We start from the raw sequence: 26,525 nt of genomic DNA on the forward strand, positions 1-26,525 counted from the left end.
CTATTAAAAGAAGAAACGAGAATGTCACGTTATAAAACTATCAGTCATTTTGCAGAAAATAAGTCAGTTTCCATAATAAAAAATAAATGTACTTTTTTGGTTGGCTAATTTTAAATCACAGTAATTCATTCTTTCACTGATGTGACTGAACTTTATTCAGATATTTTATTTGTTGTCAAAATGTATGCTTAAAGGTATATAAATATTCTTTTATATTTAAAAAACACAGATATCAATAATCCATTAAATATTTCAGAATAAAGGAAATAATGTTTTCATAGTTAAACATGTATCCTTATTTAACTGGCAGTTTTGTTCGTTGCTATCTGAACTGTATAACATTAAGATGACATACATTAAAATCACATTAAAAATTAAAATTGAACACCATTAATACAAAATTACTAATACAAATTGAGTATTCCTTACTTGAAATTCTTGGGACCAGAAGTGTTTTTAATTTCAGATCTTTTTTCAGATTTTGGAATATTTGCCTATATATAATGAATTATCTTGGGAATAGGACCAAGTCTGGACAATTAACTCATGTTTGATACATACCTTATGCACATACCCTGAAGGTAAGTTTATACAGTGTATTTAATACACCTGGGTTGTGACTGACTGATCACATGAGGTCAGATGTGGAATTTTCTACTAGTGGTGTGTCATGTCAGTGATCAAAGAGTTTCAGATTGTGGAGCATTTTCACATTAGAGATTCTCAACCTGTACTTGGTTGACTAAAAATCCATGATGCTTAAAGCTATACAATCAAAGCAGCACTATAAAGTTCTTAGAAATTACCTAAGCTAGGGGTCATCAAACTCTTTTTGTAAAGGGCCAGAGAGTAACATTTATAGTTTTTCAAGCTGCATGGGCGCTATTATAACTACTCAACTCTGTAGTGCAACCATAGACAATATGTAATGACTATGCTATGTTCCAATAAAAGTTTATTTATGAGAATAAGTGATGGTCTGTGGATCATAGCTTGCCAACCCTTGAAAGTCAACAATACCTGGTCAGTAACTGACTGCCACTTACCATATGTCATGCCTTGTGCTAGACACTGAAGACACAGAAATGTATCAGACCTGATTCCTGCCCTCAAGGAGCTTTCAGACTAGCAGGAGAACATGTACATTAAATATGTGCAAAATATTGTTTCGAGTGGCATGACAGATGTAGTGAGTATAGGAGAGAAAGAGAGTCAGTGAGTGGGAGAGAATTATTAGTTAATGAGCATAGTGAAAATTTCTTAAGACACACAAAAAGAAGACTGGTACTTTGGTAAGCAAAATTGTGAACAAAGTTATAGAAGCAGGTAAGAATTTAGAAGTTTAAAAACTGAATAATAGTTTAATAAGTTTGACGTATAGTATGAGAAATAGCACATAGTAAGAAACGATATTCCCTAGGATCTATAAGAAATTCCTGCTAATGACTCTGGATTTCTTGATAGGGCAGTAGAGACAACCAATGGGTTTTGACCTAGAGAGGAGGGTGATCTTATTTGTATTTTTGAAATGCTACTGATAGCAGTATTGTGGAGTTTTGGGGTTTTTTTTGACAGTGTTGGGTGTTGAACTTAGGGCCTCATACATGCTAGGCAGGCACTCTAACTAGCAGTATTATGAATGATGCAGGAGAAAAAGGCAAGGTAAGGAAACCAATCCATGGAGTCTACATACTGGGGTCCAATTCCTAATTAGAAGGGTGAGAGCAGTATGAACATAGCATTGTATTCATTGAATTCTCTTGAAGACTTAGGTCTTCTTTTTGCTAGAGAAAAAAGCATCAATATATAAAGTGATCAAAGTATTTCAAAGATCATTTAAAGGAAATATCTTATTATCAGATATCATAAAATTTTAACAAAAATGTATTCAGGATGGAAATCATGATTTATGTATCATGTTATTTTTAGTACTTGATTAGAAACTATAAGATATAGTTTCTAATCTCAGCTTTAACACATAAAGTCATAAGCTTATAAGCACATTCTTTAATCTTTCTGAGTGTTGATTTTTATTTTGGAGAAAAGTAGCCATGGAGAGAATACCTTCTCCTCCATGATTATAGGGAAATACATTAATGGTTGTGAAGGCATTTTCACTATAGTTTATCACTCAAAATTATTATAATATGAACAAAACATTTGAAAGCACTAATTATTCTTGAGTACCTGATGGATAACAGACAGAAGAGAGATCAGGGACTGCTAATGTATTGGTAGAAATCCATATCTACCATTGTGTTTTTAGCCAGCTCAGAAAACCCAACCCATGGTAAATGAAGTCCAGAATAACTCGTGAGATTAATGATCCTTCTAAAATGGCCTGCCCTTCAGTGCTTTCAGGCTCTTAGCATTTCTTATTTGTGAGTGCACACACACATGCACCCTTACATATCACACACAGATACGGTTGTGTTTAAAATCTCATTGTCCTTCACACTAAATCTCATTAATGCTCTTTGCAATCTTCACAAATGCACATACAACGTAAATGTCTGATATGTGACTAGAATGTTAGTATCTCCTGTTCCTTTTTGGCTCTGCAGTCACTATATCCAACTCCTATGGTACCCTCACAGACATGCACACACAACTACAACATACACAGTACAGCAAATACACAATATACAAGCAAAACTCACACAGAACACAATACACATAGCACATACCACATGTAACACACCAACATGCACAACATTTATGCTCAGTATAAATACATGCAAAATGCACACACAAATAATACTATGCTCATTGCACATAAAACACACATAAGATACACAAACCTACCAACACCATGATGCCAAAGTACCAGTCATTTATCTTCCACTTACATAATATTTGCTCTGTTTGCTTATCTCCTAAACATTCTTATACCTAATATTTTACCTGGCTTATATACATACTAAAGAATATTTAATGTAATTTTTTCCTGCTCTCTTTCCTTGTACTTAACAAACTGTTACTTATCTTATTTTTTTGCATATTCAACTTATCAGAGGTATCAGACAGAGAAGTATTAGAATAGGTCTGGTAAATTTTAACCATCAGTTATGAAAATGTTGATTATGCTAGTGGTAGGAGATTAATCTACACATACAGCAATGCTTTTTTGACTTACCAAAAAAAGATAAGAGTTGTTATTATTTGCAGTAACTCAGCTGAGAACTGAGTCCAGGGTCTGTGCGTGCTGGGCAAGTACTCTACCACTGGAGCCATGGCATCAAACTGGGATTATTTTTTAAATTACAGGAAACATGAGGCCAGCCAATTCAGTTCCTCTCGTTAGGATTGAATATTGCTGTTAAAAATGATCTTCACTACGTACTGTCTTCTAAAAACTGCATTTTCTACTTGAATATTTCTGAGATTTACCTTTTGTTCATATTTATTTTCATACTAGATGAATTTTGAGAATAAATAACTTGTAGATTTAATGCAATTTTTAAAATGAATATATGACACGTAGGGCAAGGAGGTTTTAGTATTATACTTTTCTTTTGAGGAAAAAATCTTTCCTGTGGCATCTGGCATCCAAATATCACATTGGCTAAGAGGAAAAGGAGAGTAACAAACTTCGTGTTTCCAGCAACCAAACTCTTCCACTCTTGAATTAATGTTCTTACAGGGTATTTGAGAAGATAAAGTTATGCTCATATTACGGTCATAACACATTTATTTTTAACTTTTTCAGAGCTTGATTTTTAGACTGTCTTTGAGACATTATTGGTGCAAAGCAAGTTTTAACAGAGCTGGGGTTGGTACAAATACTTTTGAGGGAGGCAAAAGGAGTATCTCTTATACCCATGTGTTTAGACTTTCTTTGAATTATGAAGAACTATCCTTGAGTTTGGTGTAAAATAAATGCAGAAATATGCAAACAGACACAAGTTTTCTTATGGAATGCTGTGTTAATTGGTTTATACATGCCTTAATGACATATCAGTGAAAATTAGTGTGTGGATATTGCACCTGACTTGTATTTCATTCAGAAGACCATAGCTCTTGGAACACTGGTTCATAAGCTTTAGATGACTATGACTTTCAAATTTCCTGATTATTTTTCCCATAGGTAAACTCATATAAAAATTCATCCTTTCATAAATCTTTTTCATTTAAATCATAATCAAAATAATATTCTTTTAAGAATATGTGGACAGTTTGTGACTCATAATCAACTTGTAAGCCTATAAAAATCCATTAAAGGATGAACTAAATCTAGGTAAATGACACTGAGATGAGTAATGCTTACATGAAATAGTTTTCTAAGAAAAAATGTCCAAATTGCTAACCATTTAAGATGTTTTTAAAGCTTAACCTTAAACATTGAGTCCTTTTTTGTTACTGAGTAGTCTTTGGTATATTCTGATAAATTTGTGGTCAAATAGAGTGTATCAGAATGTTAAGGGATTAAAGCATTAAAGGGATTGAACAAATTACTTCTTATTCCTTTTCAATTTCATAAGACTGTGACTACATATTTATATAACTTATTAATAGCCTCCATATAATATACAATAAGAAATATACTATCCTTAATTTTAAGGAACTGCCTAAAACACATCAAAGAAAACATTCTTCTGGAAAACACTCCTTCAGGCTGTGTCCTATGGCACATATTCTGAAGGGCCTTTCTATTGTAATATAACCAGATCCTGGGTCAAAACAGAGAAGATAATGTACTCCTAGTTTTCCAGTACTAAATAAAAACTCTGAGGCCAATAATCCCCCAAATATATAAATGAATAAACAATGAAGAAAACCCCAGTAACCTGACTGAAAGAGAATATGGATTAACACAAATGTTGACCTGCTGCTCTAGAGTTAAACTAGGATCCATGGAGGAAGCTAAAGAAGTCCTTGATTGACAATACTTTTGGGTCTTGGAGGAAGAAAAAGCAATTCTTCTTGAAAGAAAACATCTCCAAGTTAACTCAGGAGTCTCACTCTGTAAAATCAACTAAATGTGAATTCATAATCATTATCAAACATAAAATAAAAGCTACCAGAAGGGGCAATCAGCAGAAACAACATGCCAGACTTCAAATCATGAAATGATCAGAGATAAAATGTAATAATGCATGAAATGTTTAAACAAATAAATTGGAATCCCAGAAATGAATAAGTAACAAGTCTCTATGAATACAGCCAGGGATACTGAAACAAATTGGGCTTTTATAAATAAAAGCTTTAAACAGTTAAAATTTAAAACCCAATAGACAAACTAAAACACAGATTTGATACAAGTGAAGGGAATACTTGTGACTTGAAAGATGGATCTAGAGAAAAAATATACCACAGCACAGAGAGACAAAGAAATGAAATATGAAAGGGAGTTTAAGGAACATGAAGGATCGGATCATATGTGAAGTCCTAGAATGACAGAATACAGACAACTCAGTAAGAGGTAATATATTAAAAGCCAAGAAGCATGTTCAGTTTGGTGAAATCTGAAGCCTAGATATAAAATTTCAGTGTTTCAAATTGTCTTTGAACTGGCAACCATCATTATCACTTTGTCATCACATTAGAGGTTTTAGTTGGATCCTGTACCTTCATGTTATGATACCAACTGAGTAACCATGGCTATGACTATACTATGGTTTGATAGCTAGTGAGAATTTATTCATACATAGGCCTGACTACAAACTACTACAATATTCCATCTTATCTGTAGTATCAACTTACCCTAAGCTAGATCTCCTTAGTGTCCCAGCTTCTCAAGAGCTACCTAACACACGTCCTGGTGCTTACCACAGACTATGTTCTTATACTGACTGTATAGATAGAAGAGGAAGAAAAGTAAATCTAATCCAGGCCTTGTGCCTGGTCTGTATGGTGAATGGGAAGACATGGGGTGGGAGAAAATAAGAGCTACCTAACACTATGAATGTGTAAAGGAAGGGAAGTTGGAGTGGAGACAAACAATAGTTTAAACCAGTTGAGATTAAAAATCTCACCTGTTAATATACCATACATACAAACATTTGAACACAATGCTGGGTTCCACCCATGGAATTAAGGAACCCCAAAAGTTAAGCTTCATTGCAAAAATAACTAGAATTGATATAAGGTAACTCAACAGTTAAAGTAAGTGCAAAGCACAGTTAGGGTCTCTTTTTCTGCAGAGGAGTCCTGACAGATCTGCATGTTCCAGACTTTCCTATCCTAGCTGTTCTCTCCTGGGTATTTATGAAACAAATCAAACCCCTCCACAAAAGAACTCATGATTTCTGCCATCCAAACTTTTTCTTCTTTTCTCCTTTGTCAGTGTTCTTTACTTCAAAAAAGGGCTCATGGTTGAACAACTTGCTCAAGCTTAAAATGTAAGATTATTTTTTACTACATTCTTTTATTCATGCTTCACACCCAATATATCAGTTGTATCTTCAGAGTATTTTCAGGTTCTAATCCTTTTTTTCCACTTCTTAGACACATGTGCAAGCCTCCATTACATAGTCGTCAACCTGGCCTGCTTTCCATCTTGCGTCTCCAGTCATGTGTCCACCTGAAGGATTATATGTGAAGCCCTGATGAATGTGGAATTTGGAGTCCCAGAGTGACAGAAGAAAGACAACTAATTAAGAGGTAATACATGAAGATTAAAGAAGCAGAGTGATCCTTTAAAAACAGCAGTCAGGTCCTGTTTATCCTATTGCAACAAGAATAAAAGCCAAACTCCTTAACAGGCAGGCCCTACAAGGATTTATGTAATCTGGCCCTTGCCCGTCTCTCCAACCTATTTTCTGAGCCCTTTTCCTTCCTTATTACCCTGCGACGGATGTCTTCTGCAAACACACTAAAGTTATTCCCATTTGCCATTTGGAATACTCTTCTAGCAGAACCTCACATGAATCACCCCTCACTTCTTTCAGGGCCGCTCAAATGTCATACCATCAGAGAAAACTCTCTGCTATCCCTATCTACAAAACTACCTTTTTGTTACTTTTGATTTCTTCATCCTGCTATATCATTCTTAATTTGATTTATTGCTACATGACTTATTCATTATATGCCTCTATCTCTAGACTATTGCCATGAAGGAATTCTTATTCCTTCATGAATTGAATGAATCCAACATTGAATACCTAGACCCTAGAACTTGGTCCAAGCATAGACACCTCCACATTAGTTCATTTATTTTAAGAAGCCACATTGCCATCATGTTATCATTAATAAGGTCATTCAGAGCCAGCATATTCCAGGAGATGAGAGATTAAGATATGCATATTCAATTTTCTTCCTAAATTTTTGGTCAGTCTGTCTTCTTGAAAAACACTGGTCATTGTGTGTGCCCATTAGAACTGACTGATTCTTGCAAGCAAGGTTATAGTTCTTATCTTTTTCTGGAACTCCTTGGCTTACTTGAAATCCCCAGTGCTCATTCTTTACATACATGGGGAATATACATGTACACTTTAAAAGAATCTGGCATACTTAAGAGAAATAAGACTATCATATATCTACTTCCTGTTCCCAGAGCTAACAGCTACTATGTAATATACATTTTAGTATATATTAGATATTCTAAGTACTTTACCCATAGTCATTTGGCCTTCACTACAACCTATGAAGACTTGTTATCCTAATTTTACTGATGAGGAAACTGAGATCAGAGAAATGAAGTAACTTGCCCAAGGCCTTAAAGTCTGTGTTATAAACCTGTGGCTGTAAATTTTGTGAAATAGGCACCTGCAGTTTCCATACGGGATATGAGTCATCAATGAGCCAGTTTATAGCAATGAGTAAATACTCACATTGTAAATGCCATATGTGTTGGGATCCATCTGAGCTCTCCTTGACACTCTCACCCATTTCCACTGTCGATTCTTTCTGTAGAACTCTCAGGGCTCAGTCTCTCCATAATAAGTCCTTCCTCAATCCACATTTTCCTACTTTTCTCTTAGGGAATGGACCTCACTCTTCTTGCCTCATTAACTGGAACATTAGTGAGACTCTCTACTTACTGCCTCTGCATTGTTTCCACACTCTTCTTATTCCAAGAAAGGAAGGTGGTGTTGAGCAACTGGCTTGCTTAACTTTGCAGAGATGTTTCTGCAATTATGAGAGAAAGGGAAGGTGGCCTAGACAAACCTATAAACCACCACAGCTTTAAAATTTTAGCATTTAAAAATTGATGGTATATCAAAATTATAGAAAAGTTGCAAGAATAATGCACAGGAATCTCAGATACTGATATCCATCACTTCCTATTTCCAAATGTTAACATTTTACTTACATATGTCCTCTCTTCCTCTCTTCCTTCTTCTCTCCCTCCCTCCCTTCTTTCCTTCCTCAAATTCACAAAAAGCTAACATCAAAATCCAGATATAATCACTACAACCTCCCAAAATCAGTAATGAAAATGATTTTGTCAATTAAACATTTATTTGCAAAAGAGGGCCCAAGTGCTCAAACGGAAATTTATTTTAGAAAAGAGGTTTGCTGTTCCAGACAGTTTTAATATATGTGGGCCACTCTGTCTCCCCCATACCTATCCCTCTACCACCAAGAAAGTAAAATATGCTCATATAGGATTTGAAATGCACAAATGAAACATCTGACCCAGTTGGCAGTGGTGCTCATTAGTTGTTTTATGTAATATTTCAGAAGAGTAATACCTGGAACATTAAATAAATAAATTGAAAAGATATCATGAAACTATGAATTCTAAAGAACCTGAACAACCTCCTGGGACCCCTTTAAACCAAAAGACCACATATAAAGAAATTATTGGGACAAGGAAAAGGACTTGACAAAGAAATTGAAAAGGAAAGGAAATTGCTACATGTAACCACAACTGGGGACAGATTGTATCACAGGATTATTAGAATTTTCAGGAAAACATTATTATTTTTTAAATTGAATTGGATTATTTATTACAGTTCTAAAAAGTATTGAACATGAGGAAGAGTCCTAGCAAATATTAGATTATACCAGGAAATAATGTATATGAGAGGAGCATCTCAAAGATAAATCTCTATACAAACATTACAAATAATAAATTTTTCTTCTTGTAGCACCAATCTGATAAGAATTGCTTTTATATTTTATAAATAGCAAGCACTATAATTCTGCTTTCTTGCCTTTGCAGATAGGAGTAGTAATGTTTTCCAGAGATGACAACCAGGGCCGCATTTTATGAACCTGGTCCAGTTGGTGACCATTGTGAGGAAAGTACAGGAGAATTCGCCCATGGAGAAATGTGAATTTTGTTTTTCTTTGCAAAGTTTCAGCTAATTAACTCTTTCGACCCTTGCTTCCACCTTCTAAAATTCTTTTCAGTCAAAAATTTACCTCCTCGGGGGTGAGAAGAAAGGGGTGGTGGGAAAGAGCTGGGGTTGGAGGAAGGGGGGAGTAATGACCCAGTCATTGTATACACATATGAATAAAGGAAATAAAAAAAAATTACCTCCTCTAGGAAACCTCCTTGAATATCTAAATGGAATATTTCTACCACCTTCCAGGAGCCCCTTCTACTTTTCAAAATACAAATATATCATGGTGGTTTTGCTTTATCTTACATAATAGAGTATCTGTCTTCTTCAGTTGATTGTATAGTTATGTACAGATGCCCATGCATCTGTACATAGTAATTGCTTTCTAATATATATATAGATAGATGTATATAGTGTTTGGCTTCAAGGAAAGAAATGTGTGTGTATTCTTACAGACATAGATATACAAAAGGCAATGCTGAATAATTGTTTTTTGGAAGAATGACTGAATAAATTCCCATAATTGTAGTAATTGGGAAAGTTCACAGGCAGAACTTTAAGAATAGAGTTTTATCTTCATGTAAAGTCTAGTTGCTCTTATACCATAATGGAAACACATATGTTTTCACCCTACTTGCACTTTCCACCATTGGGAAAGCCCAAATTGCCTCACAGCTCATGACAACTATGTAATTCTGGTCTAAGCTTCTCCTGATTTAAACTATGCCATGGTCCATAAGGATCCAAGGAGTTGAACAGATTTACTTCCTGATATTCTTTGGTTATTAGTGATATAAATTGCACACCCACTGCTTGTGTGTGGGTGTGTGGAAATGCAGCTTAACATTAAACTTTGGGCATGATTTTATAACACTCTGCAGAAGCAAGTCCGGTTTCCTGAGAGCACTGGACAAAGAGCAAGGAGAGAATTTAAAATGGTATCAAAGAGGTTTTTAGAATTCTTCTAAATGAAAAATAGGACAAGTTCATTAAAACAAAACCAGTTCAATGGATGAGTATATGTCTGGAGAGAAAACTGAGATGGTTTCCAAAGCTTCTATCTTAGATTTCTGTTTTTAATGACTTCAGAGAAATGTATATGTATTTATAGTACTCAAACCAAACAAAATCCCTCTTATGACAGTTCTTAGAATTCATGGCAGAAAAAGAACGCAATGAGTGTCATTTGTTTATTTGCTAAAAGGCACAGCTATCATTGCCCAATTAACTGCAAACTGGAAGAAAAATTCATTTCCCTCTTCAATGCTGTTAGGTGCTTTTATAAGTGTGAACAATTGGGTTTTAACACTGAGAGTATCCTCTGAAATTTTGGTAGTAATTACGGTGGAGGCTCTGACCTTTTCAACATTCCCATGTGCTCTGCCTTGAGTCCCTTGAAGGTTACTGCTGTACATCACTGGTCTCATAAAGCACTGCTGAAAGTCTTGAGGCAGAATTTGTGCATGATTATTTCTGATTCTCATGGGTTTAAAGGCCCCAACTGAGGTTTTCTCCTTATGCTGGTCTCAACTGACTTTATCTGCTGGCAGGAGAAAAAAAAGAAGATTGTGTTATTCATGTGCTTTCCCATAGATAGACCCAGTAAGCCCTGAGAGCAGCTGCTTGTTGGACCTATCATTTTTTTCTTCCCCTGTACTCACTGAGGTTTTGGAGACTCAGTCTAGGAGCCCCCCTTTTAGCACCTTATTCCTGCCTCTTACCCACCCAGAAAGCAGATAAGAGAAAAACTGGTGGTCTGCAAACATTTGGAGAAAATCACTGTGTCTACTCAACCAAGCTGTCCTATCTCGCTCCAATATTAAAGCAAGTCTCAGTTTGCATTTGTGTTTGTAAATGAAATAATTCTGTAAATCCAAAGCTGGAAATAATTATAGGATGTAGACCAAGAACAAAGATGGACATATGCTTCTAATTAAGCTAAATTCTACTCACAATTTATGTCTGGAGGGGTTTTTTCTTTTAGAATGAGTAAGGAGAAAGTTTGATCAATGTTTTGAATCCCCACTAAAGCAAATCTTGCATCAAATGTTTAGAAGCAAATATCCTTCTGCATAATTTTGTGCATAAAAATTATTGTAGGGAAGCAGTATTTATGAGAGGAGTATGGAAAAAGTTCAACATGTGCATTTTTGCTCATATTTAAGTTTAAAGCTGCACAAGTAAGTTTTATTATAAGGAAAACTAAAGGTTAGATCCTTTAGTTTTAATTGAACTTCAACATTGGGCAAGGTAGGGTGCAGTTATATTTCAAAAAGCATTTCACATTAACTTGCCTGGCCCTGTAGTTTGTTACAGAGTCGATTCCATCTCACAAATCATGGCAGCAGATTAGTCAAATGAGTGCATGCCAACCTACGTCAAACCTTTTGAGGTTCACCTATAACTAGCTTTAGTACTCCTCATTGTGGTCATGTGATACTCAGATGGGAAGGAGCCTTGTCTGAATGCAATAAGGATTTTATTTCTCTTTTAATGTGCCTTGCAAGATAGAGTGCTTCAACCACCAAGTATGTGACCACTGAAGTTCTTTGAGGTTTGTTCTTTATACACTGTATGGAATTGTTCTCTCTTGACGTGAGCTAGCAAAACCAATGTTTTAATTCAAATAACAGCACTCACCTGGGAAGCTGGCAAATTTGTACTATAGCCCTTACCCTAACATTGTTTTCTTTCTTCTTTCTCCCTCATTATAAATTAGTAAGCCATTGACATTCAATTAAGACTTTCTATCTTTTAACTGAATGCAATGTGTGAGACTGCATTGGTGATACATGGAGAATAGAGGAATAGTTTAGTTTTTTAAGAAAATGGAGAGGATTTGGAAAAGTCCTTTATGGCTTTGACAATGAGATCTAAAGTTGTTCTCTGGGAAAACACCAAACAGAAGATGACTCAGGTGCAGCTGGAAGGCCCATCTGGGGAAGTCACAGAGATTTCTGCAGCAACCTTCATGTTCCTGATAGTAGTAGGGACCAGGGATTAGACCGTGGGCTCTTGGATGCAGGCCAAAGACAGGGAGTAGATGCCCATCATCAAGCTGAGCCGCCTTGGCTGGGCCCTAATTGCTGGGATTATAGTCATGTACCGCCAAGCACAGTCTTAGAAAACAATATTGCAGTGCTTCTCAAATTGTATTCATAGGACCACCTTGAAAAGCACCAAAAGTGCTGACTAAAAATATGAATTCCTGTGGGATGCCAGTGGCTTACACCTGTAATCCTAGCTACTCAGGAGTCAGAAATCAGTAGTTCTGGCACCTGCTACTGCCATGAGAGAGGCCATAATTTTGTTCAAACCCTCTATTACCCCTGTGCAGAGAGACTACTGGAAGAATGAGATTGGCAAGCCCCACACCATCTCAGGAAGGGTGGTTCTGTCCCACTGTGGTTCTGTGCTGGTTCACCTCATCCCTACCCCCAAAGGCATTGTCACCATCTCAGCTTCTGTGCTGAAGAAACTGCTGCTCATGGTTGGCTGGTATTGATGACAGCTACACCTCAGTCAGGCGCTGCACTGTCACCCGGGGCATCCTCTCCAAGGCCACCTTTGATGCCATCTGCTGACCCCCCAACCACTAGAAAAAAGACCCTGTTCATCATGTTTCCCTATCAGGAAATCACTGATCATGATGAAAACTCACACCAGAGTCTCTGTGTAGAGGACCCAAGCTCCAGCTATGGCTATTGCATAGGGTTTTTATAGAAAAAAAATAAGGTGAGTTAAAATCCAAAAAGAAAAAATCATGACACTTTCTCAAATTGCTTTTACTAGACAGCATTTTTAGTTTAATAAATGTTTAACTGTAAATAACAGTAACAACAAAACAACAACTACAGTGTCTGTGTTGTTTTGTATTTTACAGTTCTTAGGAGGAAATGACAAAAAAAAAAAAAACAACTTTGCAGAAAGCATGATGGATCTATACCAGGAGGGTGAGATTATAGAACTTGAAACATATGGGCTTGTTTGAACTTCTCGTTGACTCACTCATCATTCAGGAAGCTCTCTCGATTGCAATCTAAAATTGACTATTTCAGGAAAAGCAAACCTCGGCCTTCTCCAGAGGGTCCAATATGGGTTGTGGTCATTATTTTACTACCAGTAATTTCAAATCTTCTTGGCAACATTACTTTCTAATTTACTGTAAAATTTGATGGATCTTTGAGACCACATTTGAGATGCTGGTAAACAAGTTATGTAGAGTGTGGGTCAGAAGAAAGATAAGCAGTAAATAAAACAACAACAACAAAAAACCTATGTAGTACAAACCTGGAAATCATCCAGACTCAAGATGCTTCATGAATTGCAACCCAGAAGAAAATCAATCCAGTTTCTGTCTTTCTTTTCTTTTTTTAATGTTTACCTGTGGACCTTTCAGCATTCTATAATAGGACTTAATGTCACTGTAAAGTCATAAACAGGGACACTTCAAGAGAAAATAGGATCTCTTCATAGTCAGCCTTCAGAAATGCAGAGGCCCAGGGAAGCCATTCAGAGAGACCAAGTAGGCAAAGCAGAAGCATTTGTCAAAGTAGTTTTCTTAAATAATGTCTGTCTCACGCTTTCTCTTGAGAAGCTGGAATGTTTCCACTTGTCTACAGCTGTTCTGGCTCTATAACACAGAATGTTCCTTAACAGGGCAGGTCTTGGTAGTTAAAAGTCAACTGAGTCTTCCTACTATAGCAAGGAAAGACCAGTTGAGTTTTCATGTGATTGCTTTTATAATAAAAAGTCTAAGTTTAAAAGAGATCAACATTTCAGCAGTATTTATCAACCATTTATTGAAGGATAATTCAGTAAGCTTGGAAAATATAAAAACTTTATTAGACAGTATGACAGCCATTAGTATGGATTTTTTTCCGACATAGGAGAACAATATTATAAAATGTTCTATTATGTATGAGAAGATTTTTTTAAAAAAAGACTGGGATCTGTCTTGACTATAGAACTCTAACAAGTGGAACTTAATAAAAATCCATTTTAGTATTCGGTTCTATAGCCACCTAGTTACAGAGAATGTCAATTAAAGGTGGTGAGTTGAACATAGGCATTTACTTTCATTTCTTCCTCACTTTACTAAATATCAGTAAGTTACATACTTTAAAAACTCACAGGAAAAATAATATTTTCAAGATTATATGCAGATACATATAATGCAGCAGACATGAAAAAATGAAATCTTAAATTGTCGGTAGGAAAAGGGAATAAAAATCTTTACTCCAAAGAATCCTTGATAGTTTCAGCTAGTGATGAGGCCACATAAGTCTAGATGTGGCAAGTGAAGGTGGAGCTTAAAAACTAATAAATAGGGTTAATTGAACGAGTATTTAAGATGCAGATCTTGGTGTCTGCTTCTGTCACATGAGCTGTGAACTAGACGCTTAGCCTCTGGAGAAGTAAAACAGATTCTTTGGCTGAGAAACAGCAAGAAGTCGGGTAGGCTTTCGTACTAAGAGGATTAAATAAATGTTACTGGCATTGGGATTTGTCCAACAAAATGACTTACCATAGCACCCTACAGTAAAATCAACAGTAAGCACTAACCATGAGCACAGAGCTGCCTATCAGCTTCTTGGTGCCCTTGTCATTGACAGAGACAAATCATAAAGGATCATCAAGCACTCAAGGGAAGTAACTGATACAAAAATCAAATGATGCAGAAATCAAAATTAGCTAATTAAAACAATACATAGAACAGAATATGCAGAAGAATGAAATTAAACCAACAAGGAAATCTATTAATAATATTGTTATAGAAATGAGAAGATAGTGAAACTGTAGAATTGGAATGAAAGGCCATATTTTCAGAAAATTCAAAGGACAAAAAAAAAACATGTATAATTAAAATAGCAGACATAATTGAGATCATGTGGTATTTCACTTAACATAATGATCTTCAGTTCCATCCATGTTCTAATTGACAGGATTTTTTAATGGCTGAATAGTGTTCCATTGTAAATATGTACTACATTTTTTAATCCATCCTTCAGCTGGTAGACACTTAGGTTGTTTCCATTTGTTGTTTATTGTGAATAGTGCTTCAGGGAACATGGGAGTGCAGGTGTCTTTTTGACTTACTGATTTCATTTCCTTTGGACATAAACCCAGCAGTGTGATTGTTTGGTCATATGGTACTTCTGCTTTTAATTTTTTTGAGAAACCTCCGTACTGTCTTCTATAATGGTTATACTAATTTATATTTTAGCCAACATCCTTGCAAGCACTTGTTATCTTTAGTCTTTTTGATAATAGCCATTTTTAATAAAGTGGTATAATCTCATTGTGGTTTTAGTTTGCATTTCCCAGATGATTAATGATGTTGTGTATTTTTCATATATACCTATTGACCATTTGCATGTCTTCTTTTGAAAAATGTCTATTTAGATCATTTTCCCATTTGTTAGATTATTTAGGGCGGGGGGTTTGTTGAATTTTTGCAGCTTTTAAGTATATTTTGAATATCAACCCATGGTCAGATATATACATTGCAAATATTTTCTCCCATTCTGTAGGCTGTCTGTTCACTCTGATGACTGTTTCCTTCTCTATACAGACCTTTTTAGTTTCATATAATCCTATTTGTCTAATTTTGCTTTTGTCTCTTGTACTTTGGGTAGTCTTTTCCAAAAAATCCTTGCCCATTCCAATGTCCTGAAGTATTTCTGTATTTCCCTTATGTTTTCTTGTACTGGTTTTATAGTTTCAAGCCTTACATGTAAGTATTTCATCCATTTTGAGTTAATTTTTGTAACTAATGAGAGACAAGGTCTAGTTTCATTCTTTTCATATGGTCATCCAGTTTTCACAGTATATATAATGAAATCCACTAAAAATTGTTAAAAAGGAAGGAAGGAAGGAGGGCAGTTGAACAAAGGGTAATGGGGGGTGAATTTAATCAAGATACATTATATGTATATATACAAATATCACAGAGAAACCCCTTTATTTAATCAATTCATACTAATAATAAAAGAAAATGCTACTTTCTCCAATGTATGCTCTTAGCATCGTTGCCAACAATCTGGAGGCTGTAGTTGCATGGGTTTGCTTTTAGGTTGTCTATTCTGATCTATTGCTCTGTATGTCTGCTTTTATGTCAGTATCATGTTTTCATATTCATATAGCTTTGTAGTATGTTTTGAACTTGGTTAGTATAATGCCTCCTGATTTCTTCTTTTTGCTCAAGATTGTTTTGATTATTCAGGGTTTTTTAATTTTAATTTCATAGTTACATGCAAATTTTAGGTTTTTTAAAAATTATGTGAAGAATGTCATTCAAATTTTATAGGTATTGCATTGAATCTGTAGATCTCTTGGGTAGTATGGACATTTTGATGGTATTGATTATTTCAATTCATAAACACAGGATGTCCTTGTGTGTGTGGGGAAAGGGGGGGGTCCTCTTCAATTTCTTTAATCAGTGTTTTATAGTTTTCATTGTAAAGTCAGTTCACTTACTTGGTTAAATTTATTCCTAAGTATGTATGTATGTATATATTTATTATACCGTTATAAATGGAATCACTTTCTTCATTCCTATTTCACATAGTTGGCTATTGGTATATGGCAATTCTCAAGATTTTTTGCACGTTGATTTTGATAAATTCATTTACTACTTCTTTTTTTTGATAGAGTCTTTTAAATTTCCTATTTATAAGATCATGTCACCTGTAAACAGTGATAATTTACTTCCACTTTTCCAATTTGGATGCTCTTTCTTTCTCTTGTCTAGCTACGACTTTAAGAACTATGTTGAATAAAAGAAGTAAAAGTGGCCATCTTTGTCTTGTTGTAGATCTTAGAAAGTGTTCAGAGTTTCCACATTTGGTATGATGCTAGCTGTTGACATTATATATGAACTTTGTTATGTGATGCTATATTCCTTCTACACGCGTACTGGTTACTTTTGTGCAGCTGTGACCAAAATACCTGAGAGAATGACTTAAAGGAAGAAAGATTTATTTTGTGCATGTACACTGTTGAGTCAAATTGCTAATATTTTGTTGGAGATTTTTACAACTGTGTTCATCAGAGATACCCACCTATAGCTTTCTTTATTTGGTTGTGTACTTGGTTTCATAGAAGTTGATAGTACAGTGATTATTATCAGAGGTTGGGGAGAGTAGAGGAGTGAGAGATGAGAGTTTCACCAATGAGTATTAAATTATAATTAGGTAGAAGTAGGAAGTTCTGGTGTGCTATTTTATAGTAGGGTGACTATGATAAGGACAATGTAATATGTATTTTGCAAAGTTAGAGGAAAGTATTTTGAATATTTATACTATAAAGAAATGGTAAATGTGTGAGGAGATAGATGTTCACATAATTTAAAGATTACACAATTTATATATGTATTGAAACATCATGCAGCACCCCATAAATACATGCAACTTTTATGTTTTTTATGAGTTAAAAATCAATTTAATGTTAAAAAGAATGCCAAAAATTCTCTAGAAACAAAAATATATAAACTAACATAAAATAAAAAACTTAAAATAGTAGCAATAAAAAAACCCAAAAGAAGTTTAGTATGACAAAGTAAGATATCTAGAAAATAGAGAATAGGGGGAAAAGGAAATTAGATAAAGTTAGAGGACCATTCCAAAAGTTTTAATAGCTAGATAACGGGGATTCCAGTAGGTAGAATAGAAACAATGAAGTGTAGGAAATTGCTGGATAAATAATTTAATGTGATTTTCCAGAACTGAAAGCTATATATTTCTAGACAGAATGGATTTACACAGTGTCCTTAAAATAGATGAAAATAATACCCTACCAAAAATATCGTCTCATAATTTCACAACATAGTGGGTAAAGAGAAGGAGCAAATGATTTCAGAGAGAAAAAAGAAAATAAGATGTCACACAAGAAACAAGAATCAGACTGACATTAGATCTCTCTATCTAAAACTGGCTAGTAGAAGATAATAAAGCAATACTCTTAAAATTCTCAGGAAAAAGATGATTTCTGATTTAGGTTATCATAGTCAGTGAGTTCTCAATAAACTGTAAAGTAGGATACATTAATTTTGTGATAGATAAGGTGACAAAACTTTGTTTTCCAAAAAGTTATTGAAATTATGAACTTAATGCTCTATGAAATAAGTAAATAAACCCAATGCAAGAAGCACATAAAATCCAGAGGACAAGCGATTTAACATTAATGATAGAAAATGCAATCCCCTACACAGACAAATAAACTCCCAGGATGAGAACTATAGAGCAAGTCTAGAAAGTAATCATTCCAAACTAGAAATAACCAAAATGTTCTGGGAGAGAATAACAGAGCCTAGAGAATTTGGACATACTGAGAGATTTTTTTTTTCAGCTAGAGGAGAGACTGGATGTAAATTAGTGATGTGTCTAGATATATAAGCAAATAAAAGTGAAAAGAGAATCATTGTCTCTTTAGAAAAATAAACAAAGGACAAAAAACCCAATGTGCAAAACAATGTGTGCAACATAACCCAACAGTGCAAACATTTACATAGTCATAGTAATGTAAGCACAGGATACTGACCTAGCAAAATCTGTGACAGTGCTTTCTTGAAGAGACTGAAGAATTGAACACATCCCTAAAGTGTACTGGGGAGAAATAAAGCAACCTCAAAAGGAAGAAGTCAGTAAATAAAGCCCCAAATAGAAATTGCTGAGGGAAAATGATATACTAATTATTTAAGGATAGCACAGAATAAATTAAAAGTTTTAGAGTGTTTCTGGAGAGTGGAAATGTGAGGGAAGGGGATTTGACGGAGGGCTTCCTGTTTTTCCTTAACATAAAACTAGCTACTTGCCTTTAAACTATGTAGATGTATGACTTTAAAACATCAATTAAAATAACTTACCAACAATTTTACTCATGCCAAATTCATGAAAAAGACTATCCTAGATTTGCTTCAAAATCTCATATCTGTTTGAATTGTCAATAAATGTGGCTATTCATTTTTACATGGTCATTTTGCTTTAAATTATATGTTACAGAAGTTTTAATAACATTTTAAAATCAGAACAAATGTTACTTGATTAATTATAAAGTTATGCCCTTTATGAGAAAAATATTTTAATGTTACTTGTCTCTGGAATTGCTAATACATAATCATGTAATCATTTATATTTCTTATTATTAATACTAGAAATAACAGCATTAATACAAGAATATAAATGTCACTACTCATTACAAAATTTGAAGTCATAAATACAATTTTTCACGTTTTAGAGGCATGGTTGGAAGTGTCATGTCATTATAGATGTACAGTTTTGTTTACAAAGGAAGCCTACATACATACGCATTGTGTAACAATGAGTATATGTGAAAAGCAATTAAAATTTATCAGATGCTGTGACAAAGGCTTTCATAAAGCATTATACTATTTAATATACACACAACTTTTGAGGTAATGTAATTTTCACTCTTATAAATGAGAACACAAGGCTCTAGGTAGACTAATGCATCACATTCATCCCTCTCCAAACAGCAGCTGTTCCAAGATGCATCCTTTTTTCCGAAATGGAAATCTTCATGGCACTGCAAGGCTAAGTGTGCTCAATACCACCTCTTCTTGAGTCTTGGCCTATAAGCATCAGTAACTGTGACATTTAATATTGTTTGAACATAGTCCCTGCAGTAAATGGTTGTAGTCTATCTAAATGAAGACTCTCAGTAAGTTGCTATAATCTTTATGTAATGCAATATAATTCATTTACATAACATTCCTTATATGTCCTTTTACACTAATAGGACTCTAATGACCTAAATATACTAGTCTATTCTAAATCTGGTATATAGTTTTTGTTATAATGTTTATCTCTGAGAAAAACCCGTGAAAGGTATGTCTGAGAAATTAATGTGAGTTAATCAACATGATGATAGTAAAACTTAACTGAATCCAATGATTTTTCTCTGTCCATACTCTCAGTCTGATTATGCCTATATTTTGATTCATTTATTCAATAATTACTGGCTGCTTACTTTGTGAACAATTCTATTATAAGAAGCAGTGATGGTCTGGTTGAAATTCCATCACTCATAGACAAGTGATGTATTGTTTATTGAATGCCCAATGTGGGTTATACTATATATTTTTTCCTAACGTAATTTGTAGGAATCTCTGTAAGATAGGTATTATCATCCCTGCTTTAAAAATAAGGAAACTTATACTCAATAATATTAACTTGTCTAAAAGTCACAGAACTAGTAAGAGGTAGAATAGGAATTTGTACTTACTTGTATCTGATATGCACTTATTTATTCATTGAATACACACTAAATATTAGGTTTGTGTGTATTGTGAAACTAAGTATAAGATCATTGTTTTCTTTTCAAAGTCTGTACATTTGGCTTAGTCCATGTATCTTATATGTGGACAGTTTAGGAACCATTTAGAAAATAATTAGACTATTTAAGAGACAAACACCAAAATGTGTAAAACAACAGAGTAGAAAAAAAATTGAAATAATTTTTATAGTAATTGGGTTTTTTTCCTTTGAAAGTGAATGACTAGCAACACTGAGATTTTTGGAAGTTACTCAAGAAGATGATAATGACCCATAAAGATGATCTAGAAATTTTTTAAAAGAAGTGGTCCATTAGGGATTGAAATAATGAAAACAAGAAGATGGATTTTTGAAACTGAATAAATTACTTTCTAGGGGAAATGACATCATTTGGGTAAGATTACTCAAATGATTAAAGGGCTGGAAAATGTCCCATTGAGAAAAGTCTAAACCATACAAGATGGCTTAGTATAAAGAGTGGAAATAGAGGGATTACATATTAATGAATAGTTTTTGAGTTTGGAAAGGAGTATCATTCAGAGGAATTCTCCGTCTTGGTAGGGTCTGGACGAGTTAAATGATGATAAAGCACAAGGAACTTTAAAAAAATATGGTGGAGGTTGTTAAAAACTGAATTAACTACCAAGCAATGTTGCAGGCTATCTTCAAAGGAAACTGTTACAAACATACACTTTTTTCAGCCATCTGGAATGGGTTCTCTATGGTACCACAGAGCATCATGTGATGGGAAATAAATCATGATTCCCCTTATGCATTCTTCCAGCTTTCCAACTCATGGCTCAATATGAGCTTTCCTTTTGCTTCCTTTTCTAGAACTCTGCAATTCTATAAGGATTCTGATTTTGAGGACTGCCAGCCAGCAGTCCTCTGGGCCCTGGTTGCTCACAGTGTGGTCCATGGTCAGCAGCAGAAGCATCACCTGGGAGTATATTAGATGTGTAGCATGGCAGGCATGCTGTAGCCCTTCTATGTCAGACTCTGTCCTTTAGAAAGATCCCCGCCCGGGTGATGCATCTATACATGGAGGTTTGGGAATCACCAGTCTATTCCATTCTGTCTGTAGAATAAACAGTCCCTGACTTTTTCCTAAGCAGCTTTTGCTTTAAATTATTCCAATGGGTAATAATAAGGTGGACAAAAATTCTACCTTGACTTCAATGTCTATATTGATTTTTTTTATTGTCAAGTTTCTATTTTATTGGACCAGTTGTTCTCCAGAGAATAAAAAAAAAAAGCAGACTCAAGTTTGTCTCACTCAAAAGCATTTTTCAAAAAACCATGTGGCTACCAGGCTCCACAATGAAAAAGGACAATCTAACATTGCAAATAAATAGAGGTTTGATAAAATGATTTCCATTTTACAGAAAACTAAAGGTAGTGTTTTTCTGTTTCTATCTCAGTAGCCATCTGCTCTCCCCCTCCAGTGTGTGTGTGCATGCATACACCTGCACATACGTGCACGTGCCTGGTCCAAACGTGGTCTGTACAACCAAGGACCTTGGAAATCTTCAGTGTTTTAACATCAGCCATCCTGACTTTATTTGAATTGCAGTGTATAACAAGCTCTTTGGTTTTGAAGACCGATGGAAATTAACTCTAAGAAAGAGAGCTTTGTAAAATATGGTGCAAATAAAACATCACTACTTCAAATGATACCACTATTAAAACAACATGGAAGAAGAGCAAACAGCTGAACATTACAGAGTAGATGGATGCTGACATGGTTGAAAGGTAGAGAGATTCACAAGGTTTTGAACTTTTTTGAAGGTAAAAAAAAGATGCCTCTTTATTTGCATTTGTCAACTCTTCTCTATATGATCTACATAAAATAAAATTTCTTTAGGTGACATTATATCCTACCTCCTTGTCTCCTTATTTGTACCAATGCCTTTGTAAGAAAAGAATGATTGAACTTAAAGAAAATGAAATATTCGGTGTTAAGCAACATTCTAAAGACAGCACGTAATGCAGTTTAAAATACGGAACATTCTCTTTAAACTAATTTAGAAAATGATTGCTGCTAGACTGGCCAAGTTAACTCAAAATCATTCTGGTCAGTTTGTTTCTCTGAATGAAACATGAACTCAGGAAAGCAAGGCTTGATGTAATTTCGAAGTGTTTAAATTTTTCATTTAAATCAGTAAGGCTTTGCTTTAAATATTTCTTTTTCTACAAGTGACCTTTCATTTTTTCAGTTTACAAGCTAACAGATAAGAAATTCCTTCCATCTGATGCTGTGCATTTGTCTCACGCTTCTGCAGTAATTAGGTTTCTAGATGAATTATGCCATTTAACATCTGTTATTAACTATAACCACATTTATTGCCTCATAACAATATCACTACAAAGGAAAGCTGTGCAGATGAGAGACATTTCTTTGTAAACCCTAATGAGTGTACAATGTGTGTGTAAATATTTTCTCACCATTTAATTGTGACTCTGCATTCAGCCATTTTAATTAGATTGAATTTCAACCCTTTAACATTTAGATTTTTAAGTTTAATGATGGGTTGATGAAATTTCCTTGCTTTTATTCTATAGTACATGTTACAGAAGCTCTTTCTGTAGAACTTGGGTGCAAAGAAGGCTAGTGATTCAATTAGAATTCATTCTAGGGGTGCAGTAGCCACTGCAGATTTCATGACTTGCCCAGGTTTTCTTTTTTTTAATTATTACATTATTTGTCAAAAATGGGAAATATGTGAAATCTCACATTTATATTTTTATGATGCTCTTGAGACATGTTCTTTATTTCCTAATTTCTTAGGTAGAAAAATAATAGCTGACTGGAAAGTGCTAGAGCTTTAGTCATTAGGCTAGAAGGAAAAAACAATCACACTGTAGGATAAAGGGACCTTGACCTGTACCGGTCAAGGAAGCAATACTCAGTTAGCTCTGTGTGGCTTTCCATGTCAGTGCTCAAGTTGGGAAGGCCCTGCGGGTGGGCCTGGGGTGGGTGAGCAGAAAATATCTACACTATTTATTTTGTTTTATTTTTATTATCACATATTAATTGTACAAAGTAATGGGTTTATTATGATATTCTGTTGTTAGAGAATCTGAGATCTTTAAATCATACAGTAGGTAGGAAGCTAATATTAATATTTCCTTGTAAAGTAGGAAAGAACAGAAGGTGATGGAAAGTCATTGCAAAGCAGTGCAATGACAAGAAGAGAACTCTCAATATAACAATAATTTGGGAGTAGTCTCTAGCCTTAGGTCACTGCCTTACTGAACTCTGCAAAATCCAGCAGAAGCTGGACTTGCAGAGGCTCTCTGTGTCTGGAGCTCAAGTCTGTATCATCATTGATAGTACTGACATTCCTTGGGAGCCTTTAGCAAGAAAGGATCTGCAGCAAACTGTCCAGCTTTTGAGAACTGGTTGATGGAGCAAGGGAGGGAAATACAAAAGTCAGACATAATTGCACATTTGTGTGTTTATAAGAAAAGTTGGGAAGAGAAGATAACACATGATTTTTACATGAAATTTTTTATTTATCTTAAATTGTATAGTTTCTAACAAGAATAACAAATTCCGGAAACTTGACAATATAAGCTTATATTTATGACACCCAGTCTAAAGTCATCATTCTGATGCCTCAACTCTAGACATTAGGGGAAAGTTATGATTGGTGTTTGCAGGCCAACCAGATGCTGATCACCAGAAAGATGGAAGCAGTGCTCAATCTGATGAGGGACTTCAGATATTAGCCTCTTAGCTGAAGTATCTATAATCTTCTTTTGTGAGTCATTAAAATTTGAGGTCAATATATAAAATTAGCTTCTATTACCACATCAAAGTTGTACTTTCCTTAAGTTAGAAAGCCTGACAAATGTCTCTTGACACAATCTCAGTTCTTAAGAGGAAATTCAAATCTTCCAGTTTCTTATCCCTTCTGCCATTCACCAGGCCCTTAAAGATCATTAATATTGACTCCACAACCTCTTTTCCTCTCCTAAACAGGTAGCATCTTAACAGGGCTCTCTTTGGCCACCACTAGTACCAATGCTTATATTTATATAATGCTATTAAAATATTAGGTTGATGCTTTCATATTGTTCTCAATCCTCATCCCACCATCTAGCAGAAGCAATCTAACAGGAGTGGAAAGTAATGTCCCAATTTTAAAAATCAAAATCCTAAGGTTCAATTGGGACCCAATGACCCCACAAGACCACTTGTGAGTGGCATAACCAGGACTGAAATTGGTTTTTTGATCCCTAGGTTGATGATTTTTTTTTTCACTTTGCCACTTTTGAACTCAACTCCAAACCTCAAGAACCTTTAAGACTGTAAAGACAAAGGCAGTCTTTTATCTTTGGGAGAAGATGCACAATTCCCAAATTAACTCAGATGTAATGTAGGAAGACTTCCACTCATCCAAGAGTGAGGAAGTTTCTACATTTAACCCAGAGAGATTGAAAAACACTAGACTTCACTAACACCTCTTCATAACTTCTACACAAATCATGTAAGCCTATTTCTAAGAATACTTGTATCTGGCTATCACACTTGATTTCTTCCTCTCATGCGTAGAGTGGCTTTCTTTTGTAATCCTCAAATCACTTTGCTTCCCACTCTTAAAAGTCCTGAGCAGGGCAGCTACACCCCATAACATAACTTGTGCTTGAGAAGTGCAGGGGAGCCCTGAGGCACTTTTCACTGTTTCATGAGTACTATTCCTGGTTCTGAGAATCTCATTTAAAAATAGCTAACATTCTTAATTTAACCTTTGTCATTGCCCAATAATGGCAATTTCAATAAGAATAACAAATTCCAGAAACTTGACAGTACAATGATTGTCATAAATATAAGTTTTCTTGGCAACTGTTGTAATAGTTTTCTTCTTTCCTATTCATTGAATGAGATCTGGGCTAGATCTCCTATGACTAATGCATTGACACCCTGTATACCCGTAACAGAATAAACAGAGAGATGAAAAAATCCCATGAACTTCCCTCTTTCTCAGAAGGAAAAAATATAAAAAATTAATGCTTTTTCACAGTGATTAATTTTCTTTTTTTTCTTTTTTTTGTGATAAATTTTCTATATCTGGAAATCAATGTCTATTTCCATTCATTTATCTCAAGAGAAGGGACTAGAATTTTTTTAGAGGTCAAGAAGATAGTTGTATTTCAGAATGTCCCAAAATATGTGACATGTTTATTGAATGTCTGACATGTTTACTGATAAGAATATTGAAGAGAAGTTCAAAGGCAACTGAAAATTCTTATTCTGATCAATCAATATGTTGGGAGTGCTATTGTATTTCACAAAATCAGTGATAAAACGTTCCAAAGCTGAAGATTTGGACATGTCATTCTCTTAAAAACTTTCCTTATCTCCCTGTCCTCTAGTACAGTGACCAACTCATAATTCACTGTGCATCATACACTTCCATGTATTTGCTGATGTTGTACCTTTTGCTAGGAATGATACTCTCATCACTCTGCTGAACTGGAAAACACCTCCTCTTCTTTCTAGATCCAACTCAAGTGACATGCAATCTTTGGAATCTTTCCTGCCTTTCCCAGGTGATGTCTATCATTCCTCCACTATGTTCCAAGGTATCTTACATACAGCACTAGCCTTATTATCTTCATCCTCCCCCTCCTCATCATCTTCATCTACGTTAAGTTGGATTTGTCTCTTTCCTTGAGGTCATTATACTGGAATGGAGTTTCCCTGAGAGAAGATATTATGTGGGAAAATAAATGATTGCATCCTCTTTCCTAAATCCTTTATATATAGACTCACAAAACTAACTGAGTGTAGGTAACAAATGAATCTCATGTGTATATTTTCCTTTAGAAAAATCTTTTGTGTTTTAGTAAACTTTTGCTAAACCCAAAGTGGATCAGGGACTGTTGTGATTGTTTTCTTACACTTTTCCTGGACTTCCTATAACACTCCTGTGTCTATTCCTTCCTATCCATGCCAACTCCTCCCCAGAGTGAGAACAATTGAAAATATCAT

The 26,525-nt window shown here is 34.8% G+C and overlaps 1 pseudogene; it reads left to right on the top strand.

Moving 5' to 3' along the window:
* The first annotated feature begins 5,752 nt into the window (after positions 1–5,752).
* Positions 5,753–5,871, top strand: LOC141416019 (small nucleolar RNA SNORA51; annotated as a pseudogene).
* The last annotated feature ends 20,654 nt before the right edge of the window (positions 5,872–26,525 follow it).

The sequence above is a fragment of the Castor canadensis genome, chromosome 13, assembly GCF_047511655.1.
Source record: "Castor canadensis chromosome 13, mCasCan1.hap1v2, whole genome shotgun sequence".
NCBI classification, from domain to species: Eukaryota; Metazoa; Chordata; class Mammalia; order Rodentia; family Castoridae; genus Castor; species Castor canadensis.